The sequence below is a fragment of the Pongo abelii genome, chromosome 6, assembly GCF_028885655.2.
Source record: "Pongo abelii isolate AG06213 chromosome 6, NHGRI_mPonAbe1-v2.0_pri, whole genome shotgun sequence".
NCBI lineage: Eukaryota > Metazoa > Chordata > Mammalia > Primates > Hominidae > Pongo > Pongo abelii.
In genome coordinates, this window is record NC_071991.2 from 26,654,502 (window position 1) to 26,669,986 (window position 15,485).

Consider the following 15,485-nt stretch of genomic DNA (forward strand, 5'->3'; position numbering starts at 1 on the left):
GCAGATTGTGTTGCTTTAGTGGAGTCACAGCCTCACGGGTGTGCTGAATTTGCTTCTGAGAGTACCAACTAACCTGGAGATCAGATCCAGGTATGAGAGGAAATTTTAAAACTTTTAACTGCTTAAGGATCTGAAATTTAGAACCTCAATAGTGGGCTGTGTTCATGTGAAAGATGACAAGTTTTACTGTCAACTTAGTGTGCATACCAGTGTCACAATCTCACCTGTGTGCTGGGCCTTGTTAGGACACTCTCTATACCACTCGAGGGCTTTATATAATATACATGAGAGTCACAATATGCTCTGATACCTTCATGCTGGTACAGACCAATGATTTTACCTGTGATCCTAGGCCCAGGTATGAGAGTCAGCATCTTTTCAATTGGCTGGGTAAAAATAATACAGTCATCAACTGCCCAAATGGTAAGTTTAGAAGTGAGTCACCATTCAAACTGTGGCCAGATGTTAACAAATGACAAGCACAATTCCAATTGTGAACTACATCTCCATGTAAGATTCAGGATCTCACCAGTGGGATCCATCCATGTTTGAGGGTGACAATCCTTATGGTTGGTGGTGTATGCATATGAGAAACACAATCTCACCTGTGTGCTGGGCTCTGGAATGTCACACTCTACCACCCAAGGGCTTTATGTGATATGTAAGAGAGCAGTAGTCTTGAATAACCTTCATACAAAGAGAAGACCCAGGATCTTACCCATTTTTCTAAGCTAGCTATGAGTAACAGTATCTCTCCTATTGGCTGATTTGAAAGTCATCATTGTACTTCTGAGCTGGCCCCAGATATATGTCACGATCCCACTTGTAGGAAGTGAGCAAATAAGAGTGTCGCATTACTTGGGTGCTAGGCTAGGCCTATGTCACTATCTCCCCTGAGGACAGGGACAAAACCCAGAAAACATCATCTGGGTTTTTGGCCATGGATATTTTGCAGTCCCCTCCTGAAAGCAGGACACAGGCCAGCAGTGTCACATCACCTGGGCGCTGGGCCCAGTGATATTTCACAAAGCTCCCTGTGGGAAAGGTCAAGGCAGGAGAGACACACCACCTGGTTATTGGGTCTAGTGACATGTCACAATCTTTCTTGTGGACAGGGTACATGCAGAAGAGGAGAGTCAGATCCTCTGGGTGATAGATGCAGAGATATTTCACAAGGTTCTAGGTCAGCAGAACACAGGCAGGAGTCTTTTATTCCCTACATGTTGGGTCCAGTGATATGTCATAATTCCCAATATATGCATTGCCTGGGGAAAAAGGCAAGTCATGGCACCTAGGTGCTGAGTATAGTGATATGTCATAATTTCCTCTTTTGGCAAGGTCCAAGCAGAAGGGGGGGGGGGGTCACATCAACTAGGTGATGAATGAAAAGTTATGTCATAATACCCCGGTGGGCAGAGCCAATGCAAGAGAGTAGCATTACCTAGGTTTGCGATCGAGCCCCATGTCACAATACACAATTTATGCAGGGCCCAGGCAAGAGAAGAGAGTTACATTACCTAGGTGCTGGGTTCAGCAATCCATCACAATTTTCTCATGAGCAGAGCCCAAGCAGTAGAGAAGAGTCACATCACCTATTTGCTGGGCCCAGAGATATTTCATAGTCTCTTCTGTGAGCAAAGTCCATGTAAGAGAAGAGAGTTACATCAAATAGTTGATGGGCCCAGAGATATGTCACAATGCCCCATGTTGGCAGAGTCTACTAAGAAGACACATCATTTTGATGCTGAGCTAAGAAATATGTCACAATGTCTTCAAGGGGGGGTCCAAGGCAAAAGTGTCACATCACCTTCATTTTGAGGACAGCAATAAGTCAAAATCTCCCTTGTGGGCAGAACCTAAGAAGAAGAAAAAAGTCATAATAGCTAGGTACAAGGTTCAGCAATAGGTAAAAAGCCCCTTGTGAGCAGAAATCAGGCAGGAAAAGGGAGTCAGAACACCTGAGTAATAAGTGCTGAGATATGTCACAATGCTCCCTGTAAAAAGGGCCCAGGCAGAGGAGTCACATCACCCGGGTCTTGGACACTGCAATATGTCAAAATGGTCAATGTGGGCAGGGCACAGGCAGAAGAGTCACACAACCTGGGCTCAGAGGCCAAGCAATATGTCACAAATGTCCTCTCTGTGGGCAGCTCCAAGGCAGGAGTATAGATCACATCACCTAAGTTTTGAGCCCAGAGAAATATTAAAATTCCATCTGGGGGCGTGCCCTAGCAAGGGAAGTCAAATCAGTCAGATACTAGGCATGTGTCAGAACCACACCTGTAGGAAAGTCCAGGGATGAGATTAACAATCCCACACATGTTCCAGCTTTAGGCATGAGAGCCAACACCTTGTGTGTGATTGGTCTAAGTACATGAGTAAGAATCTTTTTTAAATACTTTTTTATTTTAGTTTTATTTATTTATTTATTGAGATGGAGTCTTGCTCTGTCACCCAGGCTGAAGTGCAATGGCACGATCTTGGCTCACTGCAACCTCTGCCTTCCAGGTTCAAGTGATTCTCCTGCCTCAGCCTCCTGTGTGGCTGGGATTACAGGCACTCACCACTATGTCCAGCTAATTTTTGTATTCTTAGTAGAGACAAGGTTTCACCATGTTAGTCAGGCTGGTCTCGAACTCCTGACCTCAGGTGATCTGCCCGCCTCCGCCTCCCAAAGTGTTGGTTTACAGGCGTAAGCCACCGCATCCAGCTACGAGTAAAAATCTTAATGGTAAACTTAATCTCTGCGTAAGAGTCTTAATTCCTCCTGTGACCTCCTTAGTAGAGTCACAGCCTCACACATGTGCTGAGTCTTGGTCTGAGGGTCACCGACTCACATGTGGACCAAATCCACGTGTGAGTCAATTTTCAGCTGGACATGGTGGCTCATGCCTGTAATCCCAGCACTTTGAGAGGCCAAGGTGGGTGGATCATTTGAGGCCAGGAGTTTGAGACCAGCCTGGCCAACATGGTAAACCTCCATCTCTACTAAAAATACAGAAATTAGCCAGGTGTGGTGGCATATGCTTGTAATCACAGCTGCTTGGGTGGCTAAGGCACAAGAATCGCTTGACCCTGGGAGGCAGAATTTGCACTGAGCTGAGACCGTGCCAGTGCACTCCAGCCTGGATGAGAGAACAAGAGTCTGTCTCAAAAAGAGATACAGAGAGAGTGAATTCTCCAGATTTTGACTGTTTCTGGGTGGAAGATTCAGAACCTCAAAAATGGGCTGTGTTCATATGGAAGGATGCCAGTTTTTACTACAGGCTAGCTGCACATGAGTGTCACGATCTCAACTCTGTGCTGAGCTCTGTGAGAACACTCCCTTTATCACCCAAGAGCCTTATACAGAATGCATGAGAGTTGCAATTTGGTCTGAGATCTTTGTGCTGGCCCCATGATCATACCTGTGGCTCTAAGCCCATGTATAAGAGTAAATATCTTTCCAATTGGCTAGTTTGTCTTTCTTTCTTTCTTTCCTTCTTTCTTTTTTTTTTTTCTGGGTTGGTGGGTGGTGGGGATAGAGTCTTACTCTATCACCCAGGCTGGAGTGCATCTCAGCTCACTGCAACCTTTGTCTCCTGGGTTCAAGCAATTCTCTAGCCTCAGCCTCCCGAGTAGCTGGGATTACAGGCACATGCCACTATGCCCAGCTAATTTTTGTGTTTTTAGTAGAGATGGGTTTTTGCCACATTAGCCTGGCTGGTCTCAAACTCCTGACCTCTGGTGATCTGCCCACCTCGGCCTCTCAAAGTGCTGGGATTACAGGCGTGAGCCACCATGCCCAGCCTAATTAGCTAGCTTCTGATAAAAGAGTTCACACTTACCTATGACCTGGGTTTAAAAATAAGTTGCCATTTCAACTGTGGCTGGATGTTCACATGTGAGAGTCAAAAATCCAGCTGCATACTGCATCTATGTGTGAGATTCAAGACTTAACCAATGGGTGCAGCACACCAACATGGCACATGTATACATATATAACAAACCTGCACATTGTGCACATGTACCCTAAAACTTAAAGTATAATAATAACAAAATTTAAAAAAAGACTTAACCAATTTTTTCTTTTCATGTGTGAGGGTGACAATCCTAACATTCAGCTGGGTGTGCATGCAAAAAAGACAATCTCACCTGTGTGCTTGGCCCTGTGATGACACTCTCTGTATCGCTGAAGGGCATTATGTGACATGTGAGAGTGGTAATCCCCTATAACTTTTTTTTTTTTAAGATGAAGTTTCACTCTGTCACCAGGCTGGAGTGCAGTGGCGCGATCTCGGCTCACTGCAATCTCCACCTCCCAGGTCCAAGCGATTCTCCTGCCTCAGCTTCCCAAGTAGCTGGGACTACAGGCACCTGCCGCCATGCCCAGCTAATTTTTGTATTTTTATTAGAGACGGGATTTCACCATTTTGGCCAGGACAGTTTTGATCTCTTGACCTCAGGAGATTGCCCGCATCAGAAGCTAGCTAATTAGGCTGGGCATGGTGGCTCACACCTGTAATCCCAGCACTTTGAGAGGCCGAGGTGGGCAGATCACCCACCAGAGGTCAGGAGTTTGAGACCAGCCAGGCTAATGTGGCAAAAACCCATCTCTACCAGGTCTCCCAAAGTGCTGGGACTACAAGCGTGAGCCACTGCGCCCAGCTCCCATAACTTTTTTTTTTTTCTTGAGATGGAGTCTCGCTCTGTCGCCCAGCCGGGAGTGCAGTGGTGCAATCTCGGCTCACTGCAACCTCCGCCTTCTGGGTTCAAGCAATTCTCTGCCTCAACCTCCCAAATAGCTGGGATTACATGCGCCCGCCACCACGCCCAGCTAATTTTTGTATTTTTATTAGAGATGGGGTTTCACCATCTTGGCCAGGCTGGTCTTGAACTCCTGACCTCATGGTCTACCCACCTTGGCCTCCCAAAGTGCTGGGATTACAGACCTGAGCCACCGCGCCAGGCTGCCCGTAACTTTTATGTAAAGAGGAGACCCAGGGTCTTACCCATTATACTAAGCCTCAGTACAAGAGACAGCATTGCTCATATTGGCAGGCTCAAGGAACAAAAGACATCATCATACCTCTGAGCTTGGACAAGATATATATCAGAATCCCAGCTGTGGGTAGAGAGTAAGCAGGAGAGTAAGTTTACCTAGGTGCTGGGAAAAAGACGTGTTATAATATTCCCTGAGGACTCGCACCAGGAGAGTCACATCATCTGGGTACCAGGCCAGGGAAATGTTACAATTCCTTCTGGAAATCAGGGCAAAGAAATTAGAGTCACAATACCTGCATGCTGGGCCCAGTGATATGTCACAATGCTCCCTGTAGGCAATACCCAGGCAGGAAAGACACATTGTCTCAATCGTGGACCCAGCAATATGTCATAATCTTCCTTATAGGCAGGATGCAGGCAGAACAGGAGAGTCACATCTCAGTGACAGATGCAGGGATACTTTACAATGCCCCCTGTTGGCAGGGCCAAGGCAGGAGTCTTAAATCCCATTCATGTAGGGCTCAGCCATAGGACTCAATACCTAATATATGCAAGGTGCAGGCAAATAAGACAGTCACATCACCCCTAGGTGTTGGGTCAAGTGACACGCTCCAATCCCCTTTTTTGTCAGGGCCCAGGCAGAAGGAAAGAGTCACATCACCTAGGTGATGAACAAAATAACATGTCATAATACCCTGTGGGCAAAGCACAGGCAAAAGAGTTGCATCACCTAGGTTTTGATCCCAGCCATATGTCACAATGTAAAACGTATGCAGGGCCCAGGCAGGAGAAGAGAAGTCACATTACCTAGCCTCTTGGCCCAGTGATACATCACAATCCCTTGGACACAGCCCAAGCAGTAGAAGAGAGTCACATCATCACCTAGGTACTGGGTCCAGCAATATGTCACAATACACCCTAAGGGGAGGGCCCAGGCAGGAGAGTCACATCACCGAGGTGAGAGGCCCAGAGGTATATCACAATGCACCCTGCATTAAGGCTAAGGAAGAAGAAAAAGAAAGTCATAAAGCCTATGGGATAGACCAAGTTATATTTCACAATCACCCTAGTGAGCATGGTTGAGGCATAAGTGGACAGTCACATGATGTAGGTGCTGAGCCAAGTAATTTGTCACAATCCCCTCTGTGATTAGGGACCAGGCAGGAGAAAAAAGTCAAATCACCTGGGTGATGGGTGCAGAGATATGTCACAATATGCCCTGTAGGCAGGGCTCTGACAAGAGAGTAACATCACTTTGGTGTTGGATTCAGAAATATGTCACAATGCCCCATGTAAGCACGGCACAAGCAGGAGAGTCAGAAAAATTGAATGCGAGGCCTGGTGATATTTTATAATTTCCACTGTGGACAGGTTCAAAGAAGAAAAGGAGACTCACATAATCTAGGCTATGGGCCAAGTGATATATCATCATTACCTCTATTGACAGGAACCAGGCAAGAGTATCACATTACCTTTGTGCTAGGTGATTTGCTAGGTCACATCACCTAGGAGATGAACAGCAATATATTACTCTTTCTTCTCTGGGCATGGCCCAGGCAAGAGAGGAGCATCACATTACTTAGGTACTGGGCCCAGAGATATGTCCCCATATTTCTTTTTTTTTTTTTTTGAGACAGAGTCTCGCTCTGTTGCCCAGACTGGAGTGCAGTGGCAAGATCTCGACTCACTGCAACCTCTGCCTTCCGGGTTCAAGTGATCTCTTGACCTCGTGATCTACCTGCCTCAGCCTCCCAAAGTGCTGGAATTACAGGTGTGAGCCACCACACCAGGCCAACACCATATTTCTTGTGAGCAAAGACATGGTAAGCAGGGAGAGTCAAATCAAATAGTTGATGGTCCCGGAGATATGCCACAATGCCCCATGTGGGCAGGGTTCAAATATGAGACACATGTCACCTTGGTGCTGGTAACAGTAATATGTTACAATGCCTTCTGAGGGCAATGCTTAGGAAAAAGAGTAACATTACCATCATGTTGGGCCCAGCATGATGTCACAATCTCCCCAGCAAGCAAAACCTCAGAAGAGAAGAGTCACATCAGCTAGGTACTGGACCAAGCCATATGTTACATTTTCCCCTGTGAGCCAGGACCAGATAGTCACATCAGTTGGGTGACAGGTCCATGATATGTCACAATTTTTGTATAGGCAGGGCTTAGGCAAGAAAGTTAAATCAAATGGGCATGGGACCAAGTGATATGTTACAGTGCAGTATCAAGGCATGAGAGGAGACACATCACCCGGGTGCAAGTCTCAATGAAGTCAAAATGCCTTCTGTGGGCAGTGCCATGGAAGGGAAATAGAGTCACATGACCTAGGTTCCGTGTCCGGTTACATGTCACAATCTCATATGTGGGCTGGGTCAAGGCAGTAGAGTCAAATCACTCAGGTGTTGCACTGGGGCCTATGTAGCAATAACACCTGCAGGAAGATCCAGGGATGAGATTAACAATTTCACACGTGTCACAGTTCTACGTATAGGAGTTAACATCTCCTGTATGGTGGTTCTAAGTGCACGAGTTACAATTTCAATGGCTGACAGAATCCATGCTTGAGAGCCCCATTTTGTCCTGTGCACTGTGTGTTTTTAGTGGAGATGCAGCCTCACAGGTGTGCTGAATCTTAATCTGAGTGTCATAAACCCACCTGTGGAACAGATCCAAGTAAACGAGTCAATTTTCCAACTTTCAACCACCTCAGGGTGTGAGATTTAGGACCTCAACAGTGGGCTGTGCTCATGTGAGAGAAAGACAATCTTTACAGTCACCTAGCTGTGCATATGAGTGTCAAAATCTCACTTGTGTGCTGGGCCCTATTAGAATACTTTCTGTACCACCTGAGGGCTTTATACAACATGCATGAGAGTCCAATTTTGCTCTGATTCCTTCGTGCTGGAAAGGACCCATGACTGTACCTGTGGCCCTAAGCCCAAGTATGAGAGTCAACATCTTTCCTATTGACTGTGTCCAGAAAGGAGAGTCCTCACCTGCCTATAAGCCTAAACCCAACTTACAGGCAGGTGAGGACTGTCCTATCTGGACACAGTCAACAGGAAATGAGTAACCATTCCAATTGTGGCTGTTTTCCAGATATGACAGTTACAATTCAAACTGTGGACTGCGTTCGTGTGTGAGTTTCAGGACCTCAGCAGTAGGCTATGTTTATGTCTGAGGGTAAAAATTCTAATGGCTGGTGAAATGCACATATAATAACACAATCTCACTTGTGTTCTGGGATCTGCAATAACACTGTAGTACCCAAATGTTCTATATGATATAGGAGAGTGGTAACTTACTGTGACCTTCCTACAAAGAGGAGACCCACGATCGTACTCATTTCCCTAAGCTTAAATATAAGAGAAAGTATTTCTCCTATTGGTTGATTCAAGGTATAATAGTCATTATTGCACTTGTGGGCTGAAACAAGATATATGTCACAATCCCTCCTCTCAGTAAGAAGTGAGCAGGACAGCCGCATCACCTAGGTGCTAGGCCATGAATATTTCACAACCTTTCCTGAAAGCAGGGACCAGACAGGAGAGTCACATCATTTGTGTGTGTGGCAGAGAATACTTTAAAATCTCTTCTTGAAAGCAATGCAGAAGAAGCAGAATCATTTTATCTGGGTGCTGGGCCCAGCAATATGTCACAGTGCTCCCTGTAGGAAAGGCCCAGGCAGGAGAGATACGTCTATTGGTTGCTGCATGCAGAAATATGTCACAATTTTTCTTGCTGGCAAAATGCAGGCAGAAATGAAGAGTCACAATTTTTAGGTGATGGATGCAATTTTTAGGGGATGGATGGATTTTACAAGGCTCCCTGCAGGCAGAGCTCAGGCAGGAGACTCACATTCCCCAAGTTCTGGGTCTAGCAATATGTCATAGTACCAAAAATATGTGGGGCAAAGCAAAAAGAGGTGAGTTACATCATCTAGGATCTTGGTCCACCAATATGTCACTGATATTGTTGGGCTCTGTGTCCCCATCAAAGTCTCATCTTGAAGTATAATCTTTATAATTCCCACATGTCAAGGGAGGGACCAGGTGGAGGTAATTAAATGAGGGAGTGGTTTTTTCCATGCTGTTCTCATGATAGTGAGTTCTCACAAGATCTGATGGTTTTATAAGGGGCTCTTCCTTCTTTGCTCAGCATTTCTCCTTCCTGCCACCTTGTAAAGAAGGTGCCTTGCTTTTCCTTTGCCTTCCACCATGATTGTAAGTTTCCTGAGGCCTCTCCAGTCATGCTGAACTGTGAGTCAATTAAACCTCTTTATAAATTACCCAGTTTTGGGCAGTTCTTTATAGCAGTATGAGAATGGACTAATAAAGTCACAATCTCCTTTTGGCCATGCCCAGGCAAAAGAAAAGAGTCACATCTTCTAGGTGATGAACAAAAATACATGACAGAATGCCCCTGTGTGTAGGCCCCATGCAGAAAAGTCATAAAACCTAGGTGTTGGCCTCAGTCCCATATCACAATATGCAATGTATGCAAGGTTCAGGCAGTAAAAGAGAGTCACATTACCTGGATCTGAGCCCAGTAATATGTCAAAATCCCTCATTGGACAAAGCCCAAACAATAGAAGAGTCATATTACCTTGGTGGTATGTCTAATGATATGTCACAATTCTTTCTTGGTCAGAGCCCAATCAGTAGAAGAGAGTCAATTCACATAGGTTCTGGGTTCAGCAACATGTCACAATACCCTTTGAGGAGAGGGCTCATGCAGGAGAGTCACATCACCTGAGTGACAGGCCCAGATATATGTCACAATTTCCCCTTTGGGAAGGGCTTAGAAATAAAGGGACAGTCACATAACCTAGGGGCTGGGCCCAGCTATATATCACAATCACCCCAGTTGGCAGAGCCCAGGCATAAGAGAAATGTCACATCATGTAGTTGCTTACCCAAGAGATGTGTCACAATTTTCACTGTGAGTAGGTCCCAAGAAGAGTCACATTATCCAGGTGATGGATCCAGAGATATGTTACAATGTTCCCTGTGGGTAGAACTCAGAAACAGAGAAAAATTACATAACATAAAGGCTGAGTTTAGTATGTCAATTATCTCAGTGGGCAGGCCCAAGGCATGAGAGAAAAATCACATCATTAGTAAGTGCAGGGCCCGGTGAAATGTCACAATACTTACCGTGTACAGCACACAGGAAGAAGAGGAGAGTCACATCATTTAGGTGATGGGCCCAGAGTTAAGTCACAATGAGTTTTGTGGGCAGGGACCAGGCAGAAGAATCACGTCACCTCTCTGCTGGGCCCAGAAATAAGTCACTTTCTCTTCTGTGAGCACCATCCAGACAGAAGAGGGAGTCACATCACCTAGGTGCTGGGCCCAGAGTTATGTCCTGCCTTGGCCTCCCAAAGTGCTGGGATTTGCCTCTCCTACAGGCAAAACCAAGGTAAGAGAAGAGAGTAACATCAAATAGTAAATGGGCCCAGAGATATGTCACAATAGCCCCTGTGTGCAGTGTCCAGGCAGGAGACTCACATCACCTTGGTGCTGGGCCCAGCAGTACGTCACAGTGAACTTCAGAGTTCAGGGCCAAGGCAAAAGTGTAACTACACCTTGGTGTTAGACCCAGTGATATGTCACAATCTTCCCTGTTGGTAGAACCTAGGAAAAAGAGAAGAGTCACATCAGCTAGGTGCTGGGCCCAGCAGTAGGTCACAATCTCCTCTGTAAGGACCAGGTAGGGGAAGAGAGTCACATTGCCTGAGTGACAGGTGCAGAGGTATATAACATGATGCCCCCATGAAGCAGGACTGAGGCAGGAAAGTTACATCATTTGGGTGTTGAACGTAGCAGTACGTCACAATTTTTTTTTCAAGACAGAGCCTTGCTCTGTTGCCCAGGCTGGAGTGAGGTGGCACGATCTCAACTCACTGCAACCTCCGCCTCCTGGGTTCAAGCAATTCTCCTTCCTCAGCCTCTTGAGTAGCTGGGATTGCAAGCGCGTGCCACCATGCCCAGTTAATTTTTGTATTTTTAGTAGAGACGGAGTTTCACCGTGTTGGAAAGGCTGGTCTCAAACTCCTGACCTTGTGATCCGCCCACCTTGGCCTCCCAAAGTGCTGAGATTACAGGCATGAGCCACTGCACCCAGCCAATATTTTACAATTATTCCTGGGGACAGGGCACAGGCAGAAGCCATCTAGTACCAAGATGCAGAACCCAGCGACATGTCACAATACCCCTGTTAGCAGTGCCAAAGCAGGAGGGGAGGCCCACATAACCTTGGTGCAAAGCCCAGCGATATAGCAAAATGCCCCTGTGGGCAATACCAAGGCAGGAGAATAATGACACATCACGTAGGTTCTGAGTTAAGCAATATGTCACAATTCCACCTGTTGTGCCCAGCTAGGAAAGTCAAATCACTCAGGTATTGGGCAAAGAAATATTTTACAATTACACCTGCATAAAGGTCCAGGGATAAAATTAACAACTATGTACATGTCCTGGTCCTAGGTATTAGTGTCAATACCTCCTGTATGTAAGGTCCAAGTACATGAGTCACAATCTCAACAGGTGACTGGATCCGTGCTTGGGAGCTACAATCCCTCAAGTCCACTGTATATTCTTCATAGAGTCACAGCCTCACAGGTTTGCTGAATTTTGGCCTGAGAGTCACAAACCCACCTGTGGACGAGATCCATGTATGGGAGTCAATTTTCCAACTTTTGACTGCCTCTGGTTGTGAGATTCAGGACCCCAACATTGGCTGTGTTTATGTGGTTGAATGACAATCTTTATTGTTAGCCATGTGTGCATACAAGTGTCACAATTTTACTTGTGTGCTGGATACTATAGGGACCCTCTCTGTTTTACTAAGGACATCACACAGTATGCATGAGAGTTGCAATCTGCTCTGAAACCTTTGTACTTGGATCCAGAGATATGTCACAATGCTCTAGATTTATAACTGTATTTGGGCTTATAACCACTATCTTACCTGTGGTTGTAAGCACAGATATGAGACTGAATATCTCTTAAAATGACTGGCTTTAGGTAGGAGGGTCTTCACCTGCCTATAAACTCGGTTTAGAAATGAGTAACCATGGGCTGGGTGTGGTGGCTCACGCCTGTAAATGCCAGCATTTTGGGAGGCCGAGGCAAGTGGATTGCCTAAAGTCAGGAGTTTGAGACCAGCCTGGCTAACATGGTGAAACACCATCTCTACTAAAAATACAAAAATTAGCCGGACGTGGGGGCAGGTGGCTGTAATCCCAGCTACTGGGGAGACTGAGGCAGGAAAATCGCTTGAACCTGGGAGGTGAAGGGTGCAGTGAGCCAAGATTGCACCATTGCACTCCAGCTGGGGTGACAAGAGCGAGACTTCATTCTCAAAAAAAAAAAAAAAGAGAAAAAGAAATGAGTAAACATTCCAACTGTGGCCAGATGTTCAGATGTTCACATATGCAATCACAAATCTAATTGTGGACTGTATCCATAAGTTGGATTGAGGATGTCACCACTGGGCTCGCTTCATGTGCCAAGGTGATAGTGCTAATAGTTGGCTGGGTGTGCATATGAAAAGAAAAATCTCCCCTGAATTTACGCTCTCTGTATCACCCAAGGGCTTTATACAATGTGGGAGAAAGTGGTAATTCTTTATGATCTTTGTACAAAGAGGAGACCCAGCATCTTACCTGTTTCCCTCAGCCTAGCTATAAGAGAGAGTATTTATTTTTACTAACTAATTTGAGGAATGAAAGTCATCATCACGCATAGAAGTCAGGCCAAGATATATGTCACAATTTCATTTGTTGGTAAGGATTGAGCAGGAGAGTCACATCAACTGGGGGCTGGGAGAGGAATATGTCACAATCTTCCATGTGGGCAGAATGCAGACTGAAGGGGGGAGTTACATCTCCTTGGTGACAGACGCAGATATATATCACAAGGCCCTATGTGTGACAATGCAGATATTTATCACAAGGCAGTGCCCAGGCAGGAACTTCCCATTCTGAAAGTTTTGGACCCAGCAATATGTCACAATATCCAAAGTATGTGGATTTTGAGAAAAAAGGAGAGTCAAATGACAGAGGTGCTTGGTCCACTGATATGTGAGGCCCAGGAAGAAGAGGAGAGTCACATCACCTAGGTGATGAATAAAAAAAATGTTTCATAATACCCCTGTGGCCAGAGCCCATGCAGAAGAGTCTCACTGGACCAAGCCATATGTCACAATACACAATATATAGAGTACCCAGGCAGAAGATGCAAATCATGTCACCTAGGTGCTAGGCCCAGTGGTACATCACAGTCCCTTTCAGGGCACAGCTCAAGCAATAGAAAGGAGTCACATAAACTAGGTGCTGAGTTTGACAATTTGTCACAATACCCTTTGAGGGTAGGCTCCAAGAAAAAAATTCACATCTCCTAAATAAGGGGGGCATAGATATGTCACAATGTCCCCTGTGGGTATGGCTCAGGAAGAAGAGAGTCACATAAGTTCAGGGCTTGCCCAAACTATATATCACAATCGCTCCAGTGGGCAGTGCTGAGAAATAAGAAGAGAGTCATAAAAGTTAGGTAGTAGGCAGGCGCGGTGGCCCACGCCAGTAGTCTCAGCAGTTTAGGAGGCCGAGGCAGGCGAATCACCTGAGGTCAGGAGTTTGAGACCAGCCTGACAAACATGGAGAAACTCCATCATACTAAAAATACAAAATTAGCTGGGTGTGGTGGTAGGCGCCTGTAATCCCAGCTACTTGGGAGGCTGAGGCAGGAGAATCGCTTGAACCCTGGAGGCAGAGGTTGTGGTGAGCCAAGATGACACCATTGCACTCCGGCCTGGAAAACAAGAACAAAACTCCATCTCAAAAAAAAGGAAAAAAAAAAAAAGGTAGGTGCTGGGCCAAGCCATATGTCACAATCCCTGCTGTGGACAGGTCGCAGAAAGAAGAGAAGAGTCTCATTATCTAGGTAATTGGCCCAGAGACATGTCACAATAACTTCTGTGGGCAGGGATCAGGCAGAATAATCACATCACCTGTATGCTGAGCCCAGGAATAAGTCATTCTCTCTTCTGTGAAAGTTGCCCAGACAAGAACAGCAAGTCATATCACCTAGGTGCTATGCCCAGAGATATGTCACAATCTTTCCTATGGGCAAATCCCAGGCAAGAGAGGAGAGACACATTAAATAGTTGGTTGGCCCAGAGATAGGTCACAATGCCCCTGTGGGCAGGTTTCAGGCAGGAGACACATCACCTTGGTTCTGGGCTCAGCTATATGTCACAATGTCTTCTGAGGGCATGGCCAAGGCAAAAGAGTAATGTCACCTTGGTGCTGGGCACAGTGATATGTCACCATTTCCCTTGTGGGCAGAACCTAGAAAAAAGAGGAGAGTCACATCAGCTGGATTCTGGGCATAGCAATATGTCACGATACCTGCTGTGAGCAAAGACCAGGTAGAAGAAGAGAGTGACATCATGGAGCCTCCTGCAGGCAGGGCCATGGCAAGTCAGTTACATTACCTGCATGCAAGGCCTGGTGATATGTAACAATGTCTACTTTGGGCAGTGCCAAAGCAGAAGAGAAGACTCACATCACCTGGGTGCAAGGCCCAGTGATATGTCACAATGTCCACTGTGGGCAGTGCTGAGACAGGAGACTAGATCACATTACCTAGGGGCCAGGTCCAGCAACATGGCACATTTTGAACTGTGGGCCGGGCCCAGGCAAGAGAGTCAAATCACTTAAGAGCTGGGCAGAGACTTATTTAACAATCACACCTGTAGGAAGGTGCAGGGACGGTATTAACAAGCCCACACATGTCCACGTTCTAGGTATGAAAGTCAGCAACTCTTGTATGTTGGGTTTAAGTACATGAGTCACCATCTCAGTAGTGGACTGGATCAGTGCATGGGAGCCTCAATCTTTTCTGCAGACTACCTCACCTTAGTAGAGTCACAGCCTCACAGGTTTGCTGAATCTTAGCCTGAGAGTCACCAAAACACTTGTGGACCTGATCCACATATGAGAGTCAATTTTCCAACTTTTGACTGACTCCAGGTGTGAGTTTCAGAATCTCAACAGTGGGCTGTGTTCGTGGGAAATGATAACAATCTTTACTGTCAGCAGGGTGTGATATGAGTGTAGGGTCAATCTCTCCCAAGAGGATTGACCCAAAATACAAGATATGTTGACACTCCCACCTAGAACTGGGACATGTGTGGGATTGTGATCTTATTCCTGGACCTTCCTGCAAGTGTGATTGTGACATACACCTTTACCCAGCACCTAAGTGGTTTTCCTCTGCTGCCTGGAGTGAACTCACAGATAAAATTGTGACATATTGCTCAACCCTGCACCTTGGTGGTGTGACTCTAATCTCAAGCCTTGGCATTGCCCACATGAAGAATTGTGACATATTGGTGGGTCTTGCACCCAAGTTATGTGAGTCTTTTCTTCTGCCTTGGTGTTGTATACAGGGAGCATTATGATATATTGCTGCATCCCGTGTCAAGGA

General features: G+C 46.0%; 1 long non-coding RNA gene across 1 annotated transcript; it reads right to left on the reverse strand.

Moving 5' to 3' along the window:
* Positions 1-6,628: 6,628 nt before the first annotated feature.
* Positions 6,629-14,923, reverse strand: LOC134761677 (uncharacterized). Its single transcript, XR_010140697.1, has 4 exons — positions 14,225-14,923; positions 11,497-11,651; positions 9,908-10,628; positions 6,629-9,743 (listed from the first exon to the last, which is right to left on the reverse strand). It is a non-coding gene; the product is annotated as an uncharacterized LOC134761677 (long non-coding RNA).
* Positions 14,924-15,485: the final 562 nt, after the last annotated feature.